This window comes from Pleurodeles waltl, chromosome 2_2 (assembly GCF_031143425.1).
Source record: "Pleurodeles waltl isolate 20211129_DDA chromosome 2_2, aPleWal1.hap1.20221129, whole genome shotgun sequence".
Taxonomy (NCBI): domain Eukaryota; kingdom Metazoa; phylum Chordata; class Amphibia; order Caudata; family Salamandridae; genus Pleurodeles; species Pleurodeles waltl.
Genome location: NC_090439.1, coordinates 186983387 through 187006892, shown reverse-complemented (window position 1 = coordinate 187006892; position 23506 = coordinate 186983387).

The following is a 23506-nucleotide window of genomic DNA, read 5'->3' as shown; positions in this document are numbered from 1 at the left end:
ATAGATAGAAATAAAACTGGTTAATAACAATGTGAAGCTGAATAAAATATATCTAGGTTAAAGTACACAGCGGCCTAGTGTGTTAAACTAACGTGCATGGAGCTATAACTAAAATGGCTACACAACAATGGAAATCAATACAGAAAGCATACCCAAAGGCATTCCTCTAACTTGGCCTGTGCACATACGAGAACACCCTGATACTCAATCATCATGGACACCTATTTTTCTACAACTAACAGGATTTATTTGTACTTGAAAATAACACCTTATAAAAACCTAAGCTAAACACTATCCTACACTAAGCTTACCTATACTAACTTATCCCTACAGCTATCTATCCTAATCTAAACTTATCTTATACATGCCATGTCACACTAAACATTGTTCCCACAGCCCCCTTAAGAGGCAAGATACGAGCAGGACAACATAACTTAAACCTACACATATACTAACTTAACTTAGATCCTAAACAGATATATATATTTTTGTACATTTTTTTAATGGACTTTAAAACTTTTTTTGTATTTCATTTTATTTTTTAACATACAGCCCCATACATAACCCCCACCCAACCCATGAAAAGAAGAAATGAAACTAAATCCCACATGACTATACTTAATCTATTCTACAACTAACCTAATCTATGCTGTCTACCCTATTACTACCTACCTAAAACCCACTAAAACTAAATAAAAAATGCAACAGGAGAAGGGAAAGAACTGGGAGGGTGCCCTTATCCTGTATCACAGCTTCTTCAGCTTCTTTATACAGTACTTTAGAAATTGCAAGCATTGTCCTGCTCCAGTCTGCCGTAATAGCTGCCATGTGCCTCCTCAAGACCCCCTCAAAGCCTGCTGTTGCTGTGCCTATGTTGCCATTGGTGCTGTGGAAGGGGGGTTGGACCAGCTGAAGCATTGACACTTGAAGTGGTGCATGATGAGCTCTGTGGGAAGACAAGCCAAAACTTGATGACTTCACCGGCTGAGATCTCCTGGACATCTTCCTGTACTCCTGTACCCTGCTTGTACGTCCATGATGATGTGGTGGAAACGCTCAGTCCTCTTATCAAAAGCATACTTCTGTGTTGGGGTTTGTAGGAGGCTGGCCTGGCTTATAGTGGGTACCTGATGGTACTTACACCTTGTGCCAGGTCCAGTTATCCCTTATTAGTAGATTAGTAGTGTTCTAGCAACTTAGGCTGATAGAGGTAGCTATAGCAGAGCAGCTTAGGCTGAGCTAGGAGACATGTAAAGCTCCTACTATACCACTTATATAATAAAGCACTATATCATAAGAAAACACAATACTCAGAGTTACTAAAAATAAAGGTACTTTATTTTAGTGACAATATGCCAAAAGTATCTCAGAGAGTACCCTCACTTAGGAGGTAAGTAATATACACAAGTTATATGTACAGAAACCCAAAAAAGGTAAGTAACAGAAAGAAAAGTAATGCAAACAATGTAGAATCACAATAGGATGCAATAGGTAGACATAGGTCTAGGGGCAACACAAACCATATACTCCAAAAGTGGAATGCAAATCACGAATGGACCCCAGACCTATGGGAAGTTGTAGAGGGTCGCTGGGACTGTAAGAAAACAGTAAGGGTGTCCAAAATACCCCATCCCAAGACCCTAGAAAGTAGGAGTAAAGTTACCCTACTACCCCAGAAACACACAACAGTCGTGACAGGGGGATTCTGCAAGAACCTCAAGCACCAGCAAACACTGAAGATGGATTCCCGGACCTGAGGACATGAAAAGGAAGGGGACCAAGTCCAAGAGTCGCGATAGTGTCCAGGGGGGGCAGGAGCCCAGGAAACCCCGGATGAAGATGCAAAAGGGCTGCCTCTGGGTGGAATAAGCCGAAGATTCTGCAACAACGAAAAGGGCTAGGAACTTCTCCTTTGGATGGAAGATGTTCCACGGCGTGCTGGATGTTGCAGAAGTGTTTCCAGACAGAAATACCACCAAAAAGCCTTGCTAGCTGCAAGGGTCACGGTAGAGGCTTTTGGGTGCTGCTGGGAACCAGGAAAGACCAGAATGTCGCCTCTTGGGGGATTCGACAGGGGGGGGTGCCCAGCAACTCAGAGAGCCCCCGCAGAAGCAGGCAGCCCCTGCAGAAGTACCAGAGCAGGCACTTGGAAGTTCTGTAAACTCAGAGTCACAAAAAGAGGGTCCCACGACGTCGGAGTCCAACTCAGCGGGTTGAGCACTGCAGGACGGAGTGCTGCGGACCCAGGCTAGACTGTGCACAAAGGAATCCTTGGAGAAGAGCACAGAAGCCGGAGCAGCTGCAAGTCACGCAGTACACAGGTTTGCTGTCTGTTGTGGGGAGGCAATGACTTACCTCCACCAAATTTAGACAGAAGGGCAACTGGACTGTGGGAGACACTTGGAGCCATCTCCTGTGTTCCAGGGACCATGCTCATCAGGATGAGAGGGGACCCAGAGGACAGGTGATGCAGTCTTGTGGTGCCTGCATTAGCAGGGGGAAGATTCCGTCGACCCACGGGAGATTTCTTCTTGGCTTCCAGTGTAGGGTGAAGGTAGACAGCCCTCAGAGCATGCACCAGCAGGAAACAGTCGAGAAAGCCGGCAGGATGAGGCGGTACAATGTTGCTGGTAGTCGTCTTGCTACTTTGTTGCAGTTTTGCAGGCATCCTGGAGCAGTCAGCGGTCGATCCCTGCCAGAAGTCGAAGAGGGAAGTGCAGAGGAACTCTGGTGAGCTCTTGCATTCATTATCTGAGGAATAGCCCAGAGGAGAGACCCTAAATAGCCAGAAAAGGAGGTTTGGCTACCAAGAAAGGAGGTTTGGCTACCAAGAGAGGTAAGAACCTATCAGGAGTGGTCTCTGATGTCAACTGCTGGCACTGGCCACTCAGAGCAGTCCAGTGTGCCCCAAACAACTCTGAATCCAAGATGGCAGAGGTCTGGGACACACTGGAGGACCTCTGGGCACCTCCCCTGGGAGGTACTGGTCAGGGGAGTGGTCACTCCCATTTCCTTTGTCCAGTTTCGCGCCAGTGCAGGGCTGGGGGATCCCTGAACTGGTGTAGACTGGCTTATGCAGAGATGGGCACCATCTGTACCCATGAAAGCATTTCCAGAGGCTACTTCTCCCCAGCCCTTCACACCTATTTCCAAAGGGAGAGGGTGTAACACCCTCTCTCTGAGGAAATCCTTTGTTCTGCCTTCCTGGACCGGGGCTGCCCAGATCCAAGGAGGGCAGAATCCTGTCTGAGGGGTTGGCAGCAGCAGCAGCTGTAGTGGAAACCCCGGAAAGGCAGTTTGGCAGTACCCGGGTTCTATGCTAGAGACCCGCTGGATCATTGAATTGTCCCCCCAATACCAGAATGGTATTGGGGTGACAATTCCATGATCTTAGACATGTTACATGTTCATCAGAGCATGCACCACCAGGAAACAGTCAAGAAAGCCAACATGATTCGGAGCTACAATGTCGCTGGTAGTCTTCTTGCTACTTTGTTGCAGTTTTGCAGGCGTCCTGGATCAGTCAGCGGTCGATCCTTGGCAGAAGTCGAAGAGGGAGATGCAGAGGAACTCTGGTGAGCTCTTGCATTCATTATCTGATGAAAAACCCACAGGAGAGACCCTAAATAGCCCTCAGAGGAGGATTGGCCACCTGACCAGGTAAGCACCTATCAGGAGGGGTCTCCGGCATCACCTGCTGGCACTGGCCACTCAGAGGCCTTCATGGTGTCCCCACACCTCTGCATTCAAGATGGCAGAGGTCTGGGATACACTGGAGGAGCTCTGGGCACTACCCCTGGGGTGGTGATGGACAGGGGAGTGGTCACGCCACTTTCCTTTGTCCAGTTTCACGCCAGAGCAGGGGCTGGGGATCCCTGAACCGGTGTAGACTGGTTTATGCAAGGAGGGCACCATCTGTGCCCTTCAAAGCATTCCCAGAGGCCAGGAGACGGTACTCCTCTCAGGCCCTTAACACCTATTTCCAAAGGGAGAGGGTATAACACCCTCTCTCAGAGGAAATCCTTTGTTCTGCCTTCCTGGGACTGGGCTGCCCAGACCCCAGGAGGGCAGAAGCCTGTCTGTGGGTTGGCAGCTGCGGTAGCTGCAGTGAAAACCCCAGAGAGCTGGTTTGGCAGTACTCGGGGTCCATGCTAGAGCCCCGGGGATGCATGGGTTTGGCACCCCAATACCAGATTTGGCATGGGGGGGGGGCAATTCCATGATCTTAGACATGTTACATGGCCATATTCAGAGTTACGATTGTGAAGCTACATATAGGTATTGACCTATATGTAGTGCACACGTGTAATGGTGTCCCCGCACTCACAAAGTCCGGGGAAATAGCCCTGAGCTATGTGGGGGCACCTTGGCTAGTGCCAGGGTGCCCTCACAATTAGTAACTTTGCACCTAACCTTCAGTAAGTGAGGGTTAGACATATAGGTGACTCATAAGTTACTTAAGTGCGGTGTAAAATGGCTGTGAAATAACGTGGACGTTATTTCGCTCAGGCTGCAGTCGCATTCCTGTGTAAGAATTGTCTGAGCTCTCTATGGGTGGCAAAAGAAATGCTGCAGCCCATAGGGATTTCCTGGAACCCCAATACCCTAGATACCTATTGTACCATATACTAGGGAATTATAATGGTGTTCCAGTGTGCCAATCACAATTGGGAAAAATGGTCAATAGCCTGCAGTGACAATTTTAAAGACAGAGAGAGCAGAAGCACTGAGGTTCTGTTAGCAGAGCCTCAGTGACACAGTTAGGCACCACACAGGGAACACATTCAGGCCACAAACTATGAGCACTGGGGTCCTGGCTAGCAGGATCCCAGTGAGACAGGCAAAAACAAACTGACACATAAGTAAAAATGGGGGTAACATGCCAGGAAAGATGGTACTTTCCTACATGGTCATATTGACAGCTAAAACATGAGGAGAACATGACATTAAATACTGCATTAGTGAGAGGATGAACAACCATGCAATGTACACAGCATCATCAAATGACACATGCTGTCCAGACATTCCACAACAATGTCAATTACCAAATCCAGAGGAAGCTTCCTAACAGCCATCTACAGTTTCACTTTAAAGTCACAGGGTTAATGGTGATCCATTGTTGATCATTAGGCTTTAAAGGTAAGTTAGACTAGTGCCTCATTGTGCAAAATTTGCATCATCATACTTGTGAGGGTCAAATGGCCCAAAAAGTCCAAAATCCTTGTGCCATAGTCCCGAAGTGGCACAATGCATGCATTCCACCACTTGGGCAACCCTTGCGCTTCATTATGCCTTGTCCAGGCATCATAGGTGGGGTTCACCCGGTAGGGGGGCAGGAAAAATGGCCCCAGGAATTCTAAGAGATTCCAGTGCATCAGTTATGTTTCCTTCAGTTAACACCTTCTCAGAGGAGGCGTTACAAGGGGGAACAATATTGCTTACAATGGGCCCCTATGTACAGTTCAGGGTTAGAGCCAATATTGTTTGCCCTAAGCCTGAACAGTACATCTATATTGTCTACTTATTTTGTATCTATTGCCCCCTACCCTATGGCAAGGGGTGCAAAATGTCTTATGTGGCACAAACATGTTGGTGGTAAGGGCGCCCTAAGGGGGATAGGAAGAGTGGTGCTGCACTGGGTGCACCTACAGTTTTCCTTCTTATTGCACTACCTGTACCCATGCATGTTTTACATCTCCTAAGCACCAGATAAACACTCAAATTCACATTTTATATACACATGAAGTGACCAAGCTCACTCATAATTATCGAAAATTGAAGCAACACGTGGCACACAGTGCTGTAACATGTGCTGTGACAAATATGATGGCAACAGGCATGCTAATCAGATAAACAGCACCTCTGACATATATCTTGACTGACATCACAGTGTATGTTGGCATGCTTTCCTTTTGCTAACTCTCAAAATTTGATAGCAGCACATGTTGGCACTTCTGAAACAATCAACTTGCTCTACATACTCAACATTGCATCAGACATGATTTTGCAACCCAAACTCAGATGATGTTATCTTATTGCTCACACACGCCATTTTAACATTGCATTGCACACATCATACCCTCTCACACAAAACCCTGGAATGACGCACAAGGTAACACTTACTGGCTGCATCGGGGTCTTCAAACTGGGACACCTCTCTAATTGTGTAGGGTGGAGGTCCACATATGTGGACAGGAATACATAGCTTTGTGATTATTGAACATTTATGAGCACATTCAACTTGTTTAGCTAAGTAAGCTAGTCAACTTTGTGTTATGAATGGACAACTGCCAAACAATGCATTTCTGTCTTTAAGACAAAGGGCCAGATCATAGAGGCTCCGGCGCCAGCAGAGCACCACTTTCTGTGATACTCCTCTGGTGCTTTTCACTGCACCATATATACAAGGAGCTGTTATGCCGCTTTTTGTAGCATAACGCCTCCATGTACATATGGGGCAGCATGACACAGTATTCTGCATAAGAAGGGCATGCAATGGTTGTTGCAGTGGCTGTCCCATTGTAACATCCATAGATTTTGACTCTGCCCCAGATTTACAAGACATCGTACTTACTGCCAGCACCAAAAGAGTGGCAACAACTCAGGGGTGGTGTTAGCAGGGGTGAGGGGTTAGCAAAGAGGTGAGGAATATTTTAATTCCTCCATGTTTCTTGCTTCTAATATGTGTACGCCATTTGAAGGCACACACAGTAGAGGTAAAATGCCACGGATCTTTGCTTATGTGCAGGTAGGCGTCTCTTCCTGCACATTAACAAACTAACATGACAGATGTTTTGGAACTACTATGTGGCTTGCATCCGGCAGCACACATAGAAGTGGCATATCGCCATTGTAGATTGTTTCTGTACAGGAAGGTATACCTTCCTGCACATAGACACTTCCCTCAACACAGACACACTTGCACTGTGGTCCAGTATGCCTGCGTTGGAGCTGGCTGCTGAGTTATGCGCCGGTACAGGCGCAGACGCAGGTCTGCCCCATACTCTAAAAAATACAGGGCAGGCCTGTTTTTAAAATCCAGTGCAGTTCTGCTGATGTTGGCACAGCACTGCACTGTACCTGTTTATCACATATGTGGTTCATAGTTATCACACACGAACATGCACAGATTTGGGTGGGTAGAGGTTTCAAAAACATATTCTTAACAATATATGGGGGAGAGGATACTGTCCATTGGCTAAAGCTTTGACTCTTGTAGTTGATCTATGTGAAGAAGAAGGCAACCACTCAGATGCTCGCCAGTTTTCAATCCCATAGCACCAACACATACCTCCATTATGTGTGTGCCATATGTAACATATGGCACACCATGTTGGATGTCAGGACAGACCCTGTCAGTATGGTTGCACTTGGCATGTTTAGCACTATAAGTGAATATGCTATACGTGCAAAGTGGAAATTGGCTTTTTGATGACAAGGGAGCAGTCAGGTAATCAACCAGCCTTATGCAGAAAGTTGACTCCAATAAAGGAACAGTGTAGCCAAGTTGATGTTAAGGCTATATTTTTTTGTGCCAACTACAGCAGGAATACACAGCGTGCATTCCTCAGGCCTGGTTCTGCCATCATGTGGCACCAGCCTTTCACACCGCCACAATGCTTCCACTTGACATATGGTTAGGTAGTATTTGCCTCCATTGGCAACATCACCTTCAAAAAATTAGATACAGATGTTGCATCATGAGGCAATCACTCCTTACATTTGTGTAACTGTCATGTCACTCCGCACATACATGACTCTCGGCACACACACACCTATGACTGACAATACTCCTTCATCATGTTTTTCCATCACTTTCACATTACTTACCCCATTTACACAGTTGTAATGACTCTAATGGACATATAATTTTGTGCATGAGAAACATGTACCCTTGCACCATTGCACATGTGTGTCTGATATTTGATACTTTATGGTGTATATGTGATACACAATGTACACAAAGAGGAATGTTCAATTTGTCTGCAACCGGTGAATTGCTAAGCTCTCTTACATTCCATTTGGTTGAGACACTAAACTTTCCGTCCTGACCCTTGACAAAACATGCTGCAGTCAACCTTCTGTCCTTCTGTCATGCAGATGCAAATGAGGATGTTGCAATGCAAAAGGGGTACTTACCAACTAGTCCACCAATCCGAATCACCAGGTAATCCAGGAGATCTCCCTCTCGCGCAATGAGGTCTGCCCACTGGTATTTGATTTGGTCGTCCATCCGCACACAACACCAAAGATCCTCCATAGGTGGTGGAGCACCTTGCCCCACCACAGCTTCCGTGCCTCCGATGGGTAGCCCTGGATTACCTAGCCACCCATATTCAACATCATGGGGAGGTAGTGCTTTACCAACCAGATGAACCCTCCCAGTTCATCTCCACTCATGCGTTGGGCTCTCGCCTTCTCCAACATATTGCATTTTCCCTCCACTGCAAATGTTACCCCAGAAAATAATTTAACACTATCCCACCTAACCCAAATACCCCAACAGACTACGCTACCCCAAGACAAACACCTGAAAAAACAAATACTATGACAGGCCAAAAACACTACACAAAACTTACAAAAATGACAAAATTGATAGGACAGCAACAGGACACAGCACAAAACTCAGAAAAACCACAACCCCTTAAACAGCACCAGCTCCACACAACCTCTCACAATCACAGACAAAAAGACTGTAAAGTAAAAGTGAAATCACTGTACCATGTTTGCAGCAAGGAATCTCTGTTTCATCACTTCCTGGGCGTATGTGTCACGTTTTGTGATATGTGATTTTTTTTTTGATGCATGACGGTCATGCGTGTTTTTTTTTTCCATGAAGGCTTACAAGGCCTGTCGACTTGCGATTGACGCACAGGGGTCAGGCGTCATTTTCTTGATTTGCGATGTATGGATAATTGCTGTTTGCATAAACATTTTTGACGCATAACAGGAGTGCGTAGATTTTGTAGGAAAGGCTGACAGTGCACCCAGATTCACATTCTTTGTTACAGGGCCTATACATCTTTGTAGACAGTATGTTATGGCTACGTGTGTGTGCCTGTGCATTCATATATGTAATGGTAACATTGGAATGTGTTACCATATGTTTGTTGAATGCAATGACTGCTACCATTTGCATATGGGCATGTGTTGGTAGACGTTTTCAACATATATGTTACCACATGTGTACTGGGAGTGTACATATGTGACGTATCACATATTTGTGGGTCTACAACATTGTCATGTCTGATTTCCAGATCTACGTTTGACAACACCGCTTTAGATACGATGGGCTATGTCCAATACATGTCCAATGCATGTGATACACTTTACAAACCGTATGGAAAGGATGCTGTGGACTAAGGCTAGTTTGATTTCATGTAACTCATGGTAATGTGAGTGCAAGTTTCTCCACACTGTAGTGTGTTGTATGGTTCAGGGTTCATCATGCTATTCTATACATGTAACATATGGTTCCCCATGGAAATATGATGCAGGAGATGGTGTACTGACATGTGTCAATGAAGGTTGATATGTGACATGTGTGTGGAAAGATATTTTTCATGTAATATGTATAGTGAATGCCAAAGCAGTGTGTTAATGGGATATGACACCTCCCAAATCAATCTTCCGAATGGACATATGTTCGCCATTGTTTAATGGCTCTGTATTCATATCTGTGCCACCTATGTCTCCCTATGTGGGAACATATCTGAAGGTCATATAAGTCTATGTATGATCATGGGATACATTCACATTTTCATTAGTGTAAAGTTGACTTTTGTGCATACTCCAATACATGATACCAAGCCTGAGCCATTGAAGTGGTACATGAGTGATGAGAGTTCAGACATATATATGAAAGGCACACACTTGGTACATACAATTGACCAAAACATGTTTGTTTTGACTGTTACATACAAGGCCAAACAACTGTATTGCAGTGTTGCTGTCAGGCAATGATAGCACCCAAGTCATCATTGCTCCTGTGGCACTTTGTGTGCCCACACCGACCCATGGTTGCATGTATTGATGCAGGTTGAAGGGTGCTCCACTCAGCTCAGACCCTTGTGTACAAGCAGCAGGCCCCTGACTGTGTCAAGAGTCAATATAGCCTCAGCAGGGGAATTAGGGTGTGTAGGGCGGAGTTCTACCTTCATCATGATTGCTCTTCAGCAGCGCCTTGCGCAGTCCCCTGCAGACAGACACCTGCACAAATGTGAGCCCATAGCCTAGCATGTTCTTTTTCCTTTGGGGTACTTGATGTCAGGCTTGCCCCATCATGTACAGGGGAGTGGCAGCTTGTTCGTGTAAGGCATGTCTCATCATTTGGCATGTTGACACAAATGGTTATACATTATTTGGATTTTCCATAGGATGCTTGGTTAGGGGATTTATATTTTGTCAAACTTGCTTATGTTTTCCGACCCAGGGGACACATAGGCCCTCATTCTGACCTTGGCGGTCTTTTCGCAAGACCGCCGAGTTACCGCCGCGGTGAAGACCGCCGACCGCGGCGGTGTGCCGCTGTGCGCATTCTGACCGCTGGGAGCGTTCCGCCGGAAAACCGCCAGCAGCCACACTGGCGGTCGGCGGGAAAGTGGAGACTGGTCAACCTCCACCGCCACGCCAGCAGAACACCGCCCCCAGAATTACGACCCACATTTCTGTGTGGCGGTCTTCTGTTGGCGGTCTTCTGTTGGCGGTCACGTCCCTATGGCTCCCGTCGCCTCCCGGAGGACCAACGCACAAGGTAAGTTGATCGTCCGTGAGGGGAGGGGGTGGGGGGGTGTTGTGTGATGTGTGCGTGCATGGGGGTGTGCGTGTGAGTGTGTAGAGGGGTGCTGTTGTGTCTATGGGTAATGTGTGCTGTTCGGCAGGTGCGCATGTCGGCATGTATGTGTGCGGGTATGTGTCCCCGTTGTGTATGTGCATGTCGGGGTACATGTATGTGCATGTCGGGGTGGGGGTGGGGAGGGGGTTCGTACCACCTCTGGGGGGTGGCAGGGGGGTGGAGGGTGTGGGGGGAGGACTCGGGTGGGTAGTGGGGGGTGGGGGAGACCCCTATCAGTGCCAGGGAAGGAATTCCCTGGCCCCGATAGTGCTTACCGCCATGGTTCGCACGGCGGTTCCCGCCCGCAAGAAACCGCGGCGGTAGGCAGGGTCATAATACCCTTGGCGGTCTTGGGACGACCGCGGGGCCGGAGTGCGCAAACTCCAGCCCCGCGGTCATGACCGCCGCGGCGGTCGGAGTGGAGAAGTAGCGGTCGGTCGCGGCGGGGACCGCCGCGGTCAGAATGCCATTTTTAATACCGCCGGTCTGTTCGCGGTCCGACCGCCGTCTCTCCGCCGACCGCCAGGGTCAGAATGAGGGCCATAATGTCATCTGTCACTGCCTTCTGTCACAATGGTATGTGAAGGGGTTGTCGTTGCCAACATGAATTGATTATGTACTGACCTAGACATCCTCTGTGAATATATGTCTGGTGTTCACATGGTAACATTGTTGTGTTGTACAGTCAGTATTAGTCTATGGCCCTCATTACAACCCTGGCTGTCAAAGACCGCCAAGGCTGTTTTGGCGATTACACCGCCAACAGGCTGGTGGTGCAATCTTGCCCATTTCGACCGCGGTGGAAGTGCCGCGGTCGCACCGCCGTGATCGGCGGTTTTCCGCCACGGTGGTCCCAGCGGATTTAATCCGCCAGGGCAGCGCTGCAGAAGATTATGAGTCCCCTTCCCGCCAGACTGTCCATGGCGGTAGGAATTGCCATGGAAAGGCTGGCGGGAAGGGGAGTCGCGGGGCCCCTGGGAGCCCCTGCACTGCCCATGCAGTTGGCATGGGCTGTGCAGGGGCTCCCAGGCACAGCCCCACACTGCTTTTCACTGTCTGCACACCAGACAGTGAAAAGCGTGACGGGTGCAGCTGCACCATTCGCACAGCCGCAACACCGCCGGCTCTGTTTCCGCCCGCCGGCCCAGCTTGGATGTCATAATGGGCACGCCGGGAGTGCGGCCACATTGGCGGCCGCACGGCGATTGCCGCCTGCTAAGGTTGTAATGAGGCCCTTCTCCAACATTAACAGCATATCTTGTTTGGAATGAATTTGGTCCTACATTGCTGTCATTCTTAAGGCTGCTTACCCTTTGTACACATCTTCTACTGCAACATTGTCCCGTCATACATGAACAGGATGCTGTGTGAAACTTGTGTACTTTGTAGATGAACACATCTTCTTCTACTGGCTCAGTGATAGTATACCTCCCATTCCAAGGCTTTGCTAGAGTACATGACTTTCACACACACATAACATTACACCAGCCACAGCACTTGTGTAGTGTCAGAGTGTCCTCCCCATGTTGTATCTGCAAGTGTCTAAGGGAGTCTCTCAGCTGTTCTTCCACATCCATTGGTGTACATGGGCATGCACTCACATCTGCATCCACAACCTATGTCACGTTCACCATGAGTGTATCTTGTTAGTGTGTGTAGGCATCTCAGCTATTATTAAGTGAAATGCTACATGCAACATTTCTGACTCCTTCTTCACCCATATAATTTTGGATGGGTCTGTGACATGTTTGGATATTGCTAGACTTACATGCACATCCCAAACAGGATTGGCTGTGGGAAACCTAGACATTTTACGGTTTTGGTTCCAGTATGTTACTTTCTCTTGGTCAGACATGTGAGTGTCATTGAGAGGTATGTTTTCATATGTCATGTGTGATAGTGTCATACAGACTTTACTGCGTTACCGTGCAGTCAAAAACCAATCATTGTAGGTAATTGCTAACCCTTTCCGACCTAGGCCATACACCGGTACAGCAGACTTCACATGTATTTCCAGATCAGCAGCAGGCATATGTCAAGACAATACAAATATGTGACATGTGTCTAAGAATGTACATCGGAAGTGCTACTGTCAGTCAGTCAGTCAGTCAAATAACTTTATTCGGCAATTGCCATAAAAGTGCAAACCAAAACACATTTACCGATCTATAAATAATATAAAACAAAATAAAACTTAAAAACCATTACTAAAAACACCGCATGAGCATCCAATCTGAAACCCCTTGACATAGACAAATAAATATACTAGACATGATTAAAATCACAAAATCAGAAAAGTACAAATATTAGCTTAAAATGATAAACTATACGTACATTAAATTTTTTTTTTTAAAGAGTAGGCCTTTTCCTAATACTTAAAGAAGCTGTAACAAAGTCTAATACATGGTGACACTTTTGGATATCTGGCAATCTCTGAAGATAGAGTAGAGCTTCCTTATAGTGAATGGGTCTAAGAAGATGTAAAGTGGGTAAAATAAAAGCCCCTCTAGGAGCAGCATATAAAGGGCATAAAAGAAAAAAGTGCAAGGTACTCTGAGTTGATTTGGAGTCACAGGGACAAAGTGGTAAGTCCTTTTTCCAAAAACATGGTTCGGGGAAAGCTACCTTAAAATGAATTAGATTAAGGTGGTCATTCTGACCCTGGCGGTCATTGACTGCCAGGGCCAACGACCACGGAAGCACCGCCAACAGGCTGGCGGTGCTTCCTGGCCAATTCTGACCGCGGCGGTAAAGCCGCGGTCAGAAAAGGGAAACCGGCGGTTTCCCGCCGGTTTTCCCCTGGCCAAAGGAATCCTCCATGGCGGCGCTGCAAGCAGCGCCGCCATGGGGATTCCGACCCCCTTCCCGCCAGCCTATTCCTGGCGGTTTACACCGCCAGGAAGAGGCTGGCGGGAACGGGTGTCGTGGGGCCCCTGGGGGCCCCTGCACTGCCCATGCCACTGGCATGGGTAGTGCAGGGGCCCCCTAACAGGGCCCCATTAAGATTTTCAGTGTCTGCTTGGCAGACACTGAAAATCGCGACGGGTGCAACTGCACCCGTCGCACCCCAGCAAATCCGCCGGCTCCATTCGGAGCCGGCTTCATCTTTGCTGGGGCTTTCCCGTGGGCCGGTGGGCGATCTTTTGAAGATCGCCCGCCGGCCCAGCGGGAAAGTTAGAATGCTCCCTGCGGTCATTTGACCGCGGGCGATGTTTGGGCGGTTTCCGCCCGGCGGGCGGCGCCCGCCACCCGCCGGGGTTGGAATGACCCCCTAAGTCTAAAAAGTGTTAAAAGAGAAATTATTCTAAAACTTGAAAACCAAGTCAAATAGGGTTCAAGGCATGGAACAGTCACAATCCGAGAGTAGGAATCAAAAGTTTTCAATTTCAGGGAACTATAAAATCTCAGCTCTGATATATGCTCGGAGTAAGTAGACTTCAAGACAGACCTAGAGTTTGTAGTTAACAAATGGGGTTCATCAAACATGTATCTAAGCCCTAGGTTCTCAAAAGAGTTTCGCAGAAACATAAGCCAAGGAATCCTATTTGAATTTTCCAATTGTAGACAATCAGAAATACAGTCTTGGACCAATCTTGTCATAGGGTTTGACCAACATCTAATCCAGAGCAGTAGGGGAGCCATAAAGACCCTATCCTCCAAAAAGCGCTGACCAAGTTCTTCATGGCAGATTATGTTTGCGGTGCATTTTGGGACCAACAGTAATCTGCGCAGGAATTCATTTTCAACACTCTGGAGAGACGGTATTTTATTATAGCCCCAGACGCCTGCCCCATAAAGGACTGATGCAGTGCACTTAGAATTGTAAAGAGTTTTCATCTGTTCAGTGGGTCTATGACCTAGTTTATTTGAAAAGCGAAAAATCGCTTCATTATTCCTTATCAACTGTTGGAGCTTAAAATTAATGTGTGTCTTCCAGGAGAAAGAAGAACTCATGTACATGCCTAGATAACAAAATTCTTTGACCTTATTAAGAGTATGCCCTCCCATAGTAAATTGTTTAGACTTTGTGTTACGTGGGCCACAAGTCATAACGAAAGTCTTGGGGTAATTTACTTTCAGATCAAGGTTCAACATAAAATTATAAAATGCGTCCAGTAGTCCCTGTAAACCATTTGCAGTACGAGCGATTAAAACTGCATCATCAGCATATAATAAAACTGGAAGTAGTCTCTGGCCCATCTTCGGTACGTCCTTTGCATGTTTTACCAGTGAATCATAGAGCCCATTTATGTATATCAGAAAAAGAAAAGGGGCTAAAATACATCCCTGCCTTACACCCGTGGTTGACGGGATGGGGGAGGTTCTCTGCCCATGTGAGCCGGCCTGAACAGAAATCGTTAAGTCTGTGTGTAGGCGTTTAATTAGCTCCAATAGAGCCGGATCACAGCCTAAGACTTCCAAAATTTGCCATAACTTTGACCTATTAACCATATCAAAGGCACTGGTTAGATCAATGAAAGCCATATGAATAGACTCTTTTTTGACTATCACATATTTACTGAGTATCAGCTGCAAGTTTAAGACTTGCTCAACTGTGCCAACACCGGGTCTAAAACCAAATTGAATAGGAGAAAAGGGGGTCATTCTGACCTTGGCGGTCCATGACCGCCATGGCGGAGTGCGGCGGAAGCACCGCCAACAGGCTGGCGGTGCTTCCTGGGCGATTCTGACCGCAGCGGTAAAGCCGCGGTCGGAAAAGGGGAGCCGGCGGTTTCCCGCCGGTTTCCCGCTGGCCCAGTGAACCCGCCATGGCGGCGCTGCTTGCAGCACCGCCATGGGGATTCCGACCCCCTTACCGCCAGCCTGTTTCTGGCGGTGTCCACCGCCGGAACCAGGATGGCGGGAACGGGTGCCGTGGGGCCCCTGGGGGCCCCTGCACTGCCCATGCCACTGGCATGGGCAGTGCAGGGGCCCCCTAACAGGGCCCCACAAAGATTTTCACTGTCTGCGTAGCAGACAGTGAAAATCGCGATGGGTGCCACTGCACCCGTCGCACCCCTTCAACTCCGCCGGCTCCATTCCGAGCCGGCTTCATTGTTGGAGGGGCTGTCCCGCTGGGCCGGCCGGCGGTCTTCTGGCGGTCGCCCGCCGGCCCAGCGGGAAAGCCGGAATGACCGCCGCGGTCTTTTGACCGTGGTGCGGTCTTTCGTCGGGAACCGCCTGGCGGGCGGCGACTGCCGACCATGGCGGTCAGAATGACCGCCAAAATCTGGGCCTCGGTCACCCAATCGTCTAAACGGGACAGGATCACGCTACCTAAAATCTTTGCCGTCGAATCGATAAGAGAAATTGGTCTGTAACAAGAAGGATCTTGTCTATTTCCTTTTTTGAAGATGGGGACAATAATAGCCGATTTCCATGAGAGGGGCACGTTACTGTTTACCACACTATTCAACACATTTGTAACTAACGGACCCCAATGATCAATTTCTTATTTAAAAAGATCAGCGGGAACCCCATCGGGACCAGGAGCCTTTCCCTGCCTTGATCTGTCAATAGCACTTTTGACCTTTGGGGCCTTAGTATTAGAGTCTAAAATAAAATGTGCAGAAGGATTAACTGTTACATGCGGATTCTCATAAGATCCTGAACAGAAGACTTTCCTAAAATGATTTACCCAGACGTCCTCAGCAATAAGACAGTCATTGGCCAAAGAGTTGTTGTCAGAAAAGTAAGAGTGATTTATCACTTTCCAGAATTTAGAAGTATCCTTCTGCTCAGATGCAGCCAAAAGTTCGCCCCAGGCCCTAGACCTAATTTCTGATTTCCAAAGTGCTACTGATTATATCTACATTCCAGCCACAGATTCATGTGGTGGTGCATTCTTCCATTTAATTGATCATTGTAGGAAAGTATAATCTTGCCTGGCATGTTACCCCCATATTTCACTGTATATATGTTGTTTTTAGTGTATGTGTCACTGGGACCCTGCCAGCCAGGGCCCCAGTGCTCATACGTGTGCCCTGTATATGTTCCCTGTGTGATGACTAACTGTCTCACTGAGGCTCTGATAATCAGAACCTCAGTGGTTATGCTCTCTCTGCTTTCTAAATTGTCACTAACAGGCTAGTGACCAATTTCACCAATTCACATTGGCATACTGGAACACCCTTATACTTCAATAGTATATGGTACTGAGGTGCCCAGGGTATTGGGGTTCCAGGAGATCCCTATGGGCTGCAGCATTTCTTTTGCCACCCATAGGGAGCTCTGACAATTCTTACACAGGCCTGCCACTGCAGCCTGAGTGAAATAAAGTCCACGTTATTTCACAACCATTTACCACTGCACTTAAGTAACTTATAAGTCACCTATATGTCTAACCCTCACCTGGTGAAGGTTGGGTGCTAAGTTACTTAGTGTGTGGGCACCCTGGCACCAGCCAAGGTGCCCCCACATCGTTCAGGGCAAATTCCCCGGACTTTGTGAGTGCGGGGACACCATTTCACGCGTGCACTATACATAGCTCACTACCTATGTATAGCATCACAATGGTAACTCCGAACATGGCCATGTAACATGATCCCCCGAGTCTCTAGCACAGACCCGGGTACTGCCAAACTGCCTTTCCCGGGGTTTCACTGCAGCTGCTGCCAACCCCTCAGACAGGTTTCTGCCCTCCTGGGGTCCAGCCAGGCTTGGCCCAGGAAGGCAGAGCAAAGGACTTCCTCAGAGAGAGGGTGTTACACCCTCTCCCTTTGGAAAAAGGTGTCAGGGCTGGGGAGGAGTAGCCTCCCCCAGCCTCTGGAAATGCTTTGATGGGCACAGATGGTGCCCATCTCTGCATAAGCCAGTCTACACCGGTTCAGGGATCCCCCAGCCCTGCTCTGGCGCGAAACTGGACAAAGGAAAGGGGAGTGACCACTCCCCTGACCTGCACCTCCCAGGGGAGGTGCCCAGAGCTCCTCCAGCGTGCCCTAGATCTCTGCCATCTTGGATTCAGAGGTGTGCTGGCACACTGGACTGCTCTGAGTGGCCAGGGCCAGCAGGTGATGTCAGAGACTCCTTCTGATAGGCTCTTACCTGTGTTACTAGCCTATCCTCCTTCCTAGGTAGCCAAAGCTCCTTTTCTGGCTATTTAGGGTCTCTGCTTTGGGGAATTCTTCAGATACCAAATGCAAGAGCTCATCAGAGTTCCTCTGCATCTCCCTCTTCACCTTCTGCCAAAGCATTGACCGCTGACTGCTCAGGACGCCTGCAAAACCGCAACAAAGTAGCAAAGACGACTACTGCAACCTTGAATCACTTCATCCTGCTGGCTTTCTCGCCTGTTTCCTGGTGGTGCATGCTCTGGAGGTAGCCTGCCTCCCTCTTGTAACAGGAGCTCTGAAGAAATCTCCTGTGGGTCGACGGAATCTTCCCCCTGCAACCGCAGGCAACAAAAGACTGCATCACCGGTCCTCTGGGTCCCCTCTCAGCACGACGAGCGTGGTCCCTGGAACTCATCAACTCTGTCCAAGTGACTCACACAGTCCAGTGACTCTTCAGTCCAAGTTTGGTGGAGGTAAGTCCTTGCCTCCCCATGCTAGACTGCATTGCTGGGTACCGTGTGATTTGCAGCTGCTCCGGCTCCTGTGCACTCTTCGAGGAGTTCCTTTGTGCACAGCCAAACCTGGGTCCCCGACACTCTAACCTGCAGTGCACAACCTACTGAGTTGTCCACCGGTGTCGTGGAAATCCCTTTTGTGACTTCGGGTGGACTCCGGTTCACTCCTCTTCCAAGTGCCTGTTCCGGTACTTCTGCGGGTGCTGCCTGCTTCTGTGAGGGCTCCCTGACTTGCTGGGCACCCCCTTTGTCTCCTCATCCAAGTAGTGACATCCTGGTCCCTCCTGGGCCACAGCAGCATCCAAAAACCCTAAACGCGACTCTTGCAGCTAGCAAGGCTTGTTTGCAGTCTTTCTGCGTGGGAACACCTCTGCAAGTCCTCTTCATTCTTGCAGAACACCAAGCTTCTTCCATCCGGTGGCAGCTTCTTTGCACCCTCAGCTGGCATTTCCTGGGCATCTGCCCACTCTCGACATTGTCGTGACTCTTGGACTTGGTCCCCTTGTTTCACAGGACCTCAGGTCCGGAAATCCACTGTTGTTGCTTTGCTGGTGTTGGTCTTCCTTGCAGAATCCCCCTATCACGACTTCTGTGCTCTCTGGGGGTTGTAGGTGCACTTTACACCTACCTTACAGGGTCTTGGGGTGGGCTACTTTTCTAACCCTCACTGTTTTCTTACAGTCCCAGTGACCCTCTACAAGCTCACATAGGTTTGGCGTCCATTCGTGGTTTGCATTCCACTTTTGGAGTATATGGGTTGTGTTGCCCCTATACCTATGTGCTCCTATTGCAATCTACTGCAACTTTACATTGCTTGCATTACTTCCTTTTGCTATTACTGCATATTTTTGGTATTGTGTACATATATCTTGTGTATATTTGTCATCCTCATACTGAGGGTACTCACTGAGATACTTTTTGCATATTGTCATAAAAATAAAGTACCTTTATTTTTAGTATATCTGTGTATTGTGTTTTCTTATGATATTGTGCATATGACACCAGTGGTATAGTAGGAGCTTTGCATGTCTCCTAGTTCGGCCTAAGCTGCTCTGCCATAGCTACCTTCTATCAGCCTAAGCTGCTAGAAACACCTCTTCTCCACTAATAAGGGATAACTGGACCTGGTACAAAGTGTAAGTACCCCTTGGTACCCACTACAAGCCCGGCCAGCCTCCTACATTGGTTGTGCAGCAGTGGGATAAGTACTTGCAACTACTTACCACTTTGTCATTTTGTACCTTTCATAAGAGAAAAATATACAAAACAAGTTCAGTCTATGTACACCTAACCAAAAAGTTTTGTTTTTCTTCTCTTACACTATCTGCTAAGTGCTGAAAAGTACTCCTAAACTTTCAAAAAGTTTAAAAAGTTTTAAAAAGTTTTTTTTTCTGTTCTTTAAAAAGTCCTGAAACCTTTTCTCTCTTATCTCTGTCCCTAAACCTTCTTTTATCATGTCTGATGTAGGGACTTCTCTTAAAATGGTCAATACAACATATGACAATCTTAACTTTAAGAGCCTAAGGAGTCTCTGCATTGATAGAGGTTTAGTGGTAGGAAAGAACCCCTCTAGAGAATTTCTGTCTAATATGCTTATTGAGAATGATAAGGGCCAGGGTGGCACCTCATCTGAAAAGTTGATAGATTGCTCACACTCTGATGGGAGCCCCTTGAGAGAGTGGTACAGGGTTCTCCTCCTAATCTGCCCCTTAGCAGACCACCTAGCAATGCTGGTAGTAATAGAAGCTCCCATCATAGTAGGGATGTTTTTGTTCCTGAAGGCCAGGTTGTTAGAGTGCAAGCTGTTAGAGACAGGTCTCCCTCTGTTCAATCCCATATTTCTTCTGTGTCAAAGGATTCCCAACCCACAGACCTTCAATACAAATTGTTAGAAAGGGAACTCAATAAGTTGAGAGTGGAAGAGACCAGGCTGAAGCTTAAACAGCAACAGCTGCTCTAGACAGGGAATCCCTAGACTTAGAGAAGGAGAGACAGAGATTGGGGTTAGGACCCCATGGTGGCAACAGCAGTATTCCTGATAGCAATCCTGTGAGAGAGCATGATTCCAGGAATCTGCACAAGATAGTTCCCCCTTACAAGGAGGGGGATGACATTAACAAGTGGTTTGCTGCACTTTAGAGGGTCTGTATGGTACAGGGGGTCCCTCAAAGGCAGTGGGCTGCTATCCTATGGCTATCTTTTAATGGAAAGGGTAGAGATAGGCTCCTTACTGTTAAAGAAAGTGATGCCAATAATTTTACAGTTTTGAAGGATACACTCTTGGATGGATTTGGCTTAACCACTGAACAATACAGGATGAAGTTCAGAGAAACCAGAAAAGAGTCCTCACAAGACTGGGTAGACTTTGTTGACTATTCAGTGAAGGCCTTGGAGGGGTGGTTACATGGCAGTAAAGTTTCTGACTATGAAAGCCTGTACAATCTAGTCCTGAGAGAGCATATTCTGAATAACTGTCTGTCTGATTTGTTACACCAATATCTAGTGGATTCAGATCTGACCTCTCCCCAACAATTGGGAAAGAAGGCAGACAAATGGGTCAGAACAAGAGTGAACAGAAAAGTTCATACAGGGGGTGACAAGGATGGCAAGAAGAAGGATGGTAAGTCTTCAGACAAGGGTGGGGACAAATCTAAAAATGAGTCTTCATCAGGCCCACAAAAACACTCTGGTGGGGGTGGTGGGTCCAAATCCTCTTCTAATCAATTAAAGAAACCATGGTGCTATTTATGTAAAGTAAAAGGCCATTGGACAACTGATGCCAGTTGTCCAAAGAAAAGCACCAAACCTCCCACTACCACAACCCCTACTGCAACCTCTAGTGCCCCTAGTAATAGCAGTGGTGGTGGGAGCAAACCTACTAATAGCCAATCCAAGGGAGTAGCTGGGCTTACTTTTGGTAATTTAGCTGGGGTTGGTCTTGTTAGGGAGACCACAGAGGCTGTGCTAGTCTCTGAAGGTGCCATTGATTTGGCTACCTTGGTCGCTTGTCCCCTTAATATGGATAAGACAAGCAACTTCCCCTAATCAATGGTGTTGAGGTTCAGGCCTACAGGGACACAGGTGTCAGTGTTACCATTGTGATAGAGAAACTGGTACACCCTGAACAACACCTACTTGGTCACCAGTACCAAGTGACAGACGCTCATAACAACACTCTTAGCCACCCCATTGCTGTTGTGAATCTCAACTGGGGGGGGGTTACTGGTCCAAAGAAAGTTGTGGTTGCCTCAGATTTACCTGTAGACTGTCTACTAGGGAACGATTTAGAGACATCAGCTTGGGCAGAGTTGGAGGCTCATGCAGCAATGCTGGGCATTCCTGGGCATATTTTTGCTTTGACAAGGGCTCAGGCCAAAAAGAAAAAAGGACAGGGTGACTTTGATCCTGGAACAATGGACCAAGTGCTCCCTAAAGCTAGGGTTAGTAAGGGTAAATCCCTACCCACTATCCCTCCCTCTACAGATGATTCAACTTCTGAGGAAGAAGAATTTCCCCCCTGTGCAGAACCTTCACCAGAGGAGCTGGCAGCAGACACTGCTGAGCTTTTGGGTGGAGGGGGGCCTGCCAGGGAGGAGCTGAGTGTGGCACAGCAATCCTGTCCCACATTAGAGGGTCTCAGACAGCAAGCTGTCAAGCAGCAAAATGGGGATGTCAGTGACTCACATAGAGTTTGCTGGGAGGACAACCTCTTGTACACAGAGGCAAGGGATCCAAAACCTGGAGCAGCCAGGAGATTGGTCGTTCCCCTGCAGTACAGAGAGTTCCTCCTAACTCTGGCACATGCCATTCCTTTGGCTGGACATCTGGGTCAGATTAAAACATGGGAAAGTCTTGTCCGCCTGTTTCACTGGCCTAGGATGTCAGAGGACACAAAAGACTTTTTTATGTCTGCATACTTGAAGGCATTGTGGAAGGAATGTGGTGTAACATACAAATTCACCACACCTTATCATCCACAAACAAATTGACTGGTAGAGAGGTTTAATAAAACTCTCAAAGGAATGATAATGGGACTCCCTGAAAAACTCAGGAGGAGATTGGATGTCCTGTTACCTTGCCTCCTTTTTGCTTACAAGGAGGTACCCCAGAAAGGAGTGGGCTTCAGCCCCTTTGAACTCCTCTTTGGACACCCTGTAAGAGGTCCCCTGACACTTGTAAAGGAGGGTTGGGAACAACCTTTAAAAGATCCCAAGCAAGACATAGTGGACTATGTACTCGGCCTAAGATCCAGAATGGCTGAGTACATGAAAAAGGCCAGTAAAAACCTTCAGGCCAGCCAAGAGCTCCTAAAGCAATGGCATGACCAGAAGGCTGTTCTGATTCAGGACCAACCAGGACAGAAGGTGTGGGTATTGGAGCCTGTGGCCCCAAGAGCACTCCAAGACAAATGGAGTGGACCCCATCTCATTGCTGAAAAGAAGGGCGAGGGCACCTATTTGGTTGACCTGGGCACTGCCAGGAGTCCCCTTAGGGTGCTCCATGTCAATCGCCTAAAACCCTACTATGACAGGGCTGATCTCACCCTGCTCATGGCAACAGATGAGGGACAGGAAGAAGAGAGTGACCCTCTCCCTGATCTCTTATCTTCCACAGAACAGGATGCTCTAGTGGAAGGTGTAGTGTTGGCAGACTGTCTTACTGCTGAGCAAAAAGACAACTGCATAAATCTCCTAGGTCAGTTTTCTGAACTCTTTTCAACTGTGCCAGGCACCACATCTTGGTGTGAGCACACAAAAGATGCTGGAGACAGCATGCCTGTCAAAAGTAAAATCTATAGGCAGCCTGACCATGTCAGGGACTGCATAAAACAAGAAGTTCAGAAAATGCTTGAACTAGGAGTGGTTGAACATTCTGAAAGCCCATGGGCCTCTCCTGTGGTGCTTGTACCAAAGCCTCACTCAAAAGATGGGAAAAGAGAGATGAGGTTTTGTGTAGATTACAGAGGTCTCAACCAGGTAACAAAAACTGATGCTCACCCTATACCCAGGGCAGATGAGCTCATAGATACACTGGCATCTGCCAAGTATCTAAGCACCTTTGATATGACTGCAGGGTATTGGCAGATCAAGTTATCAGAGGATGCT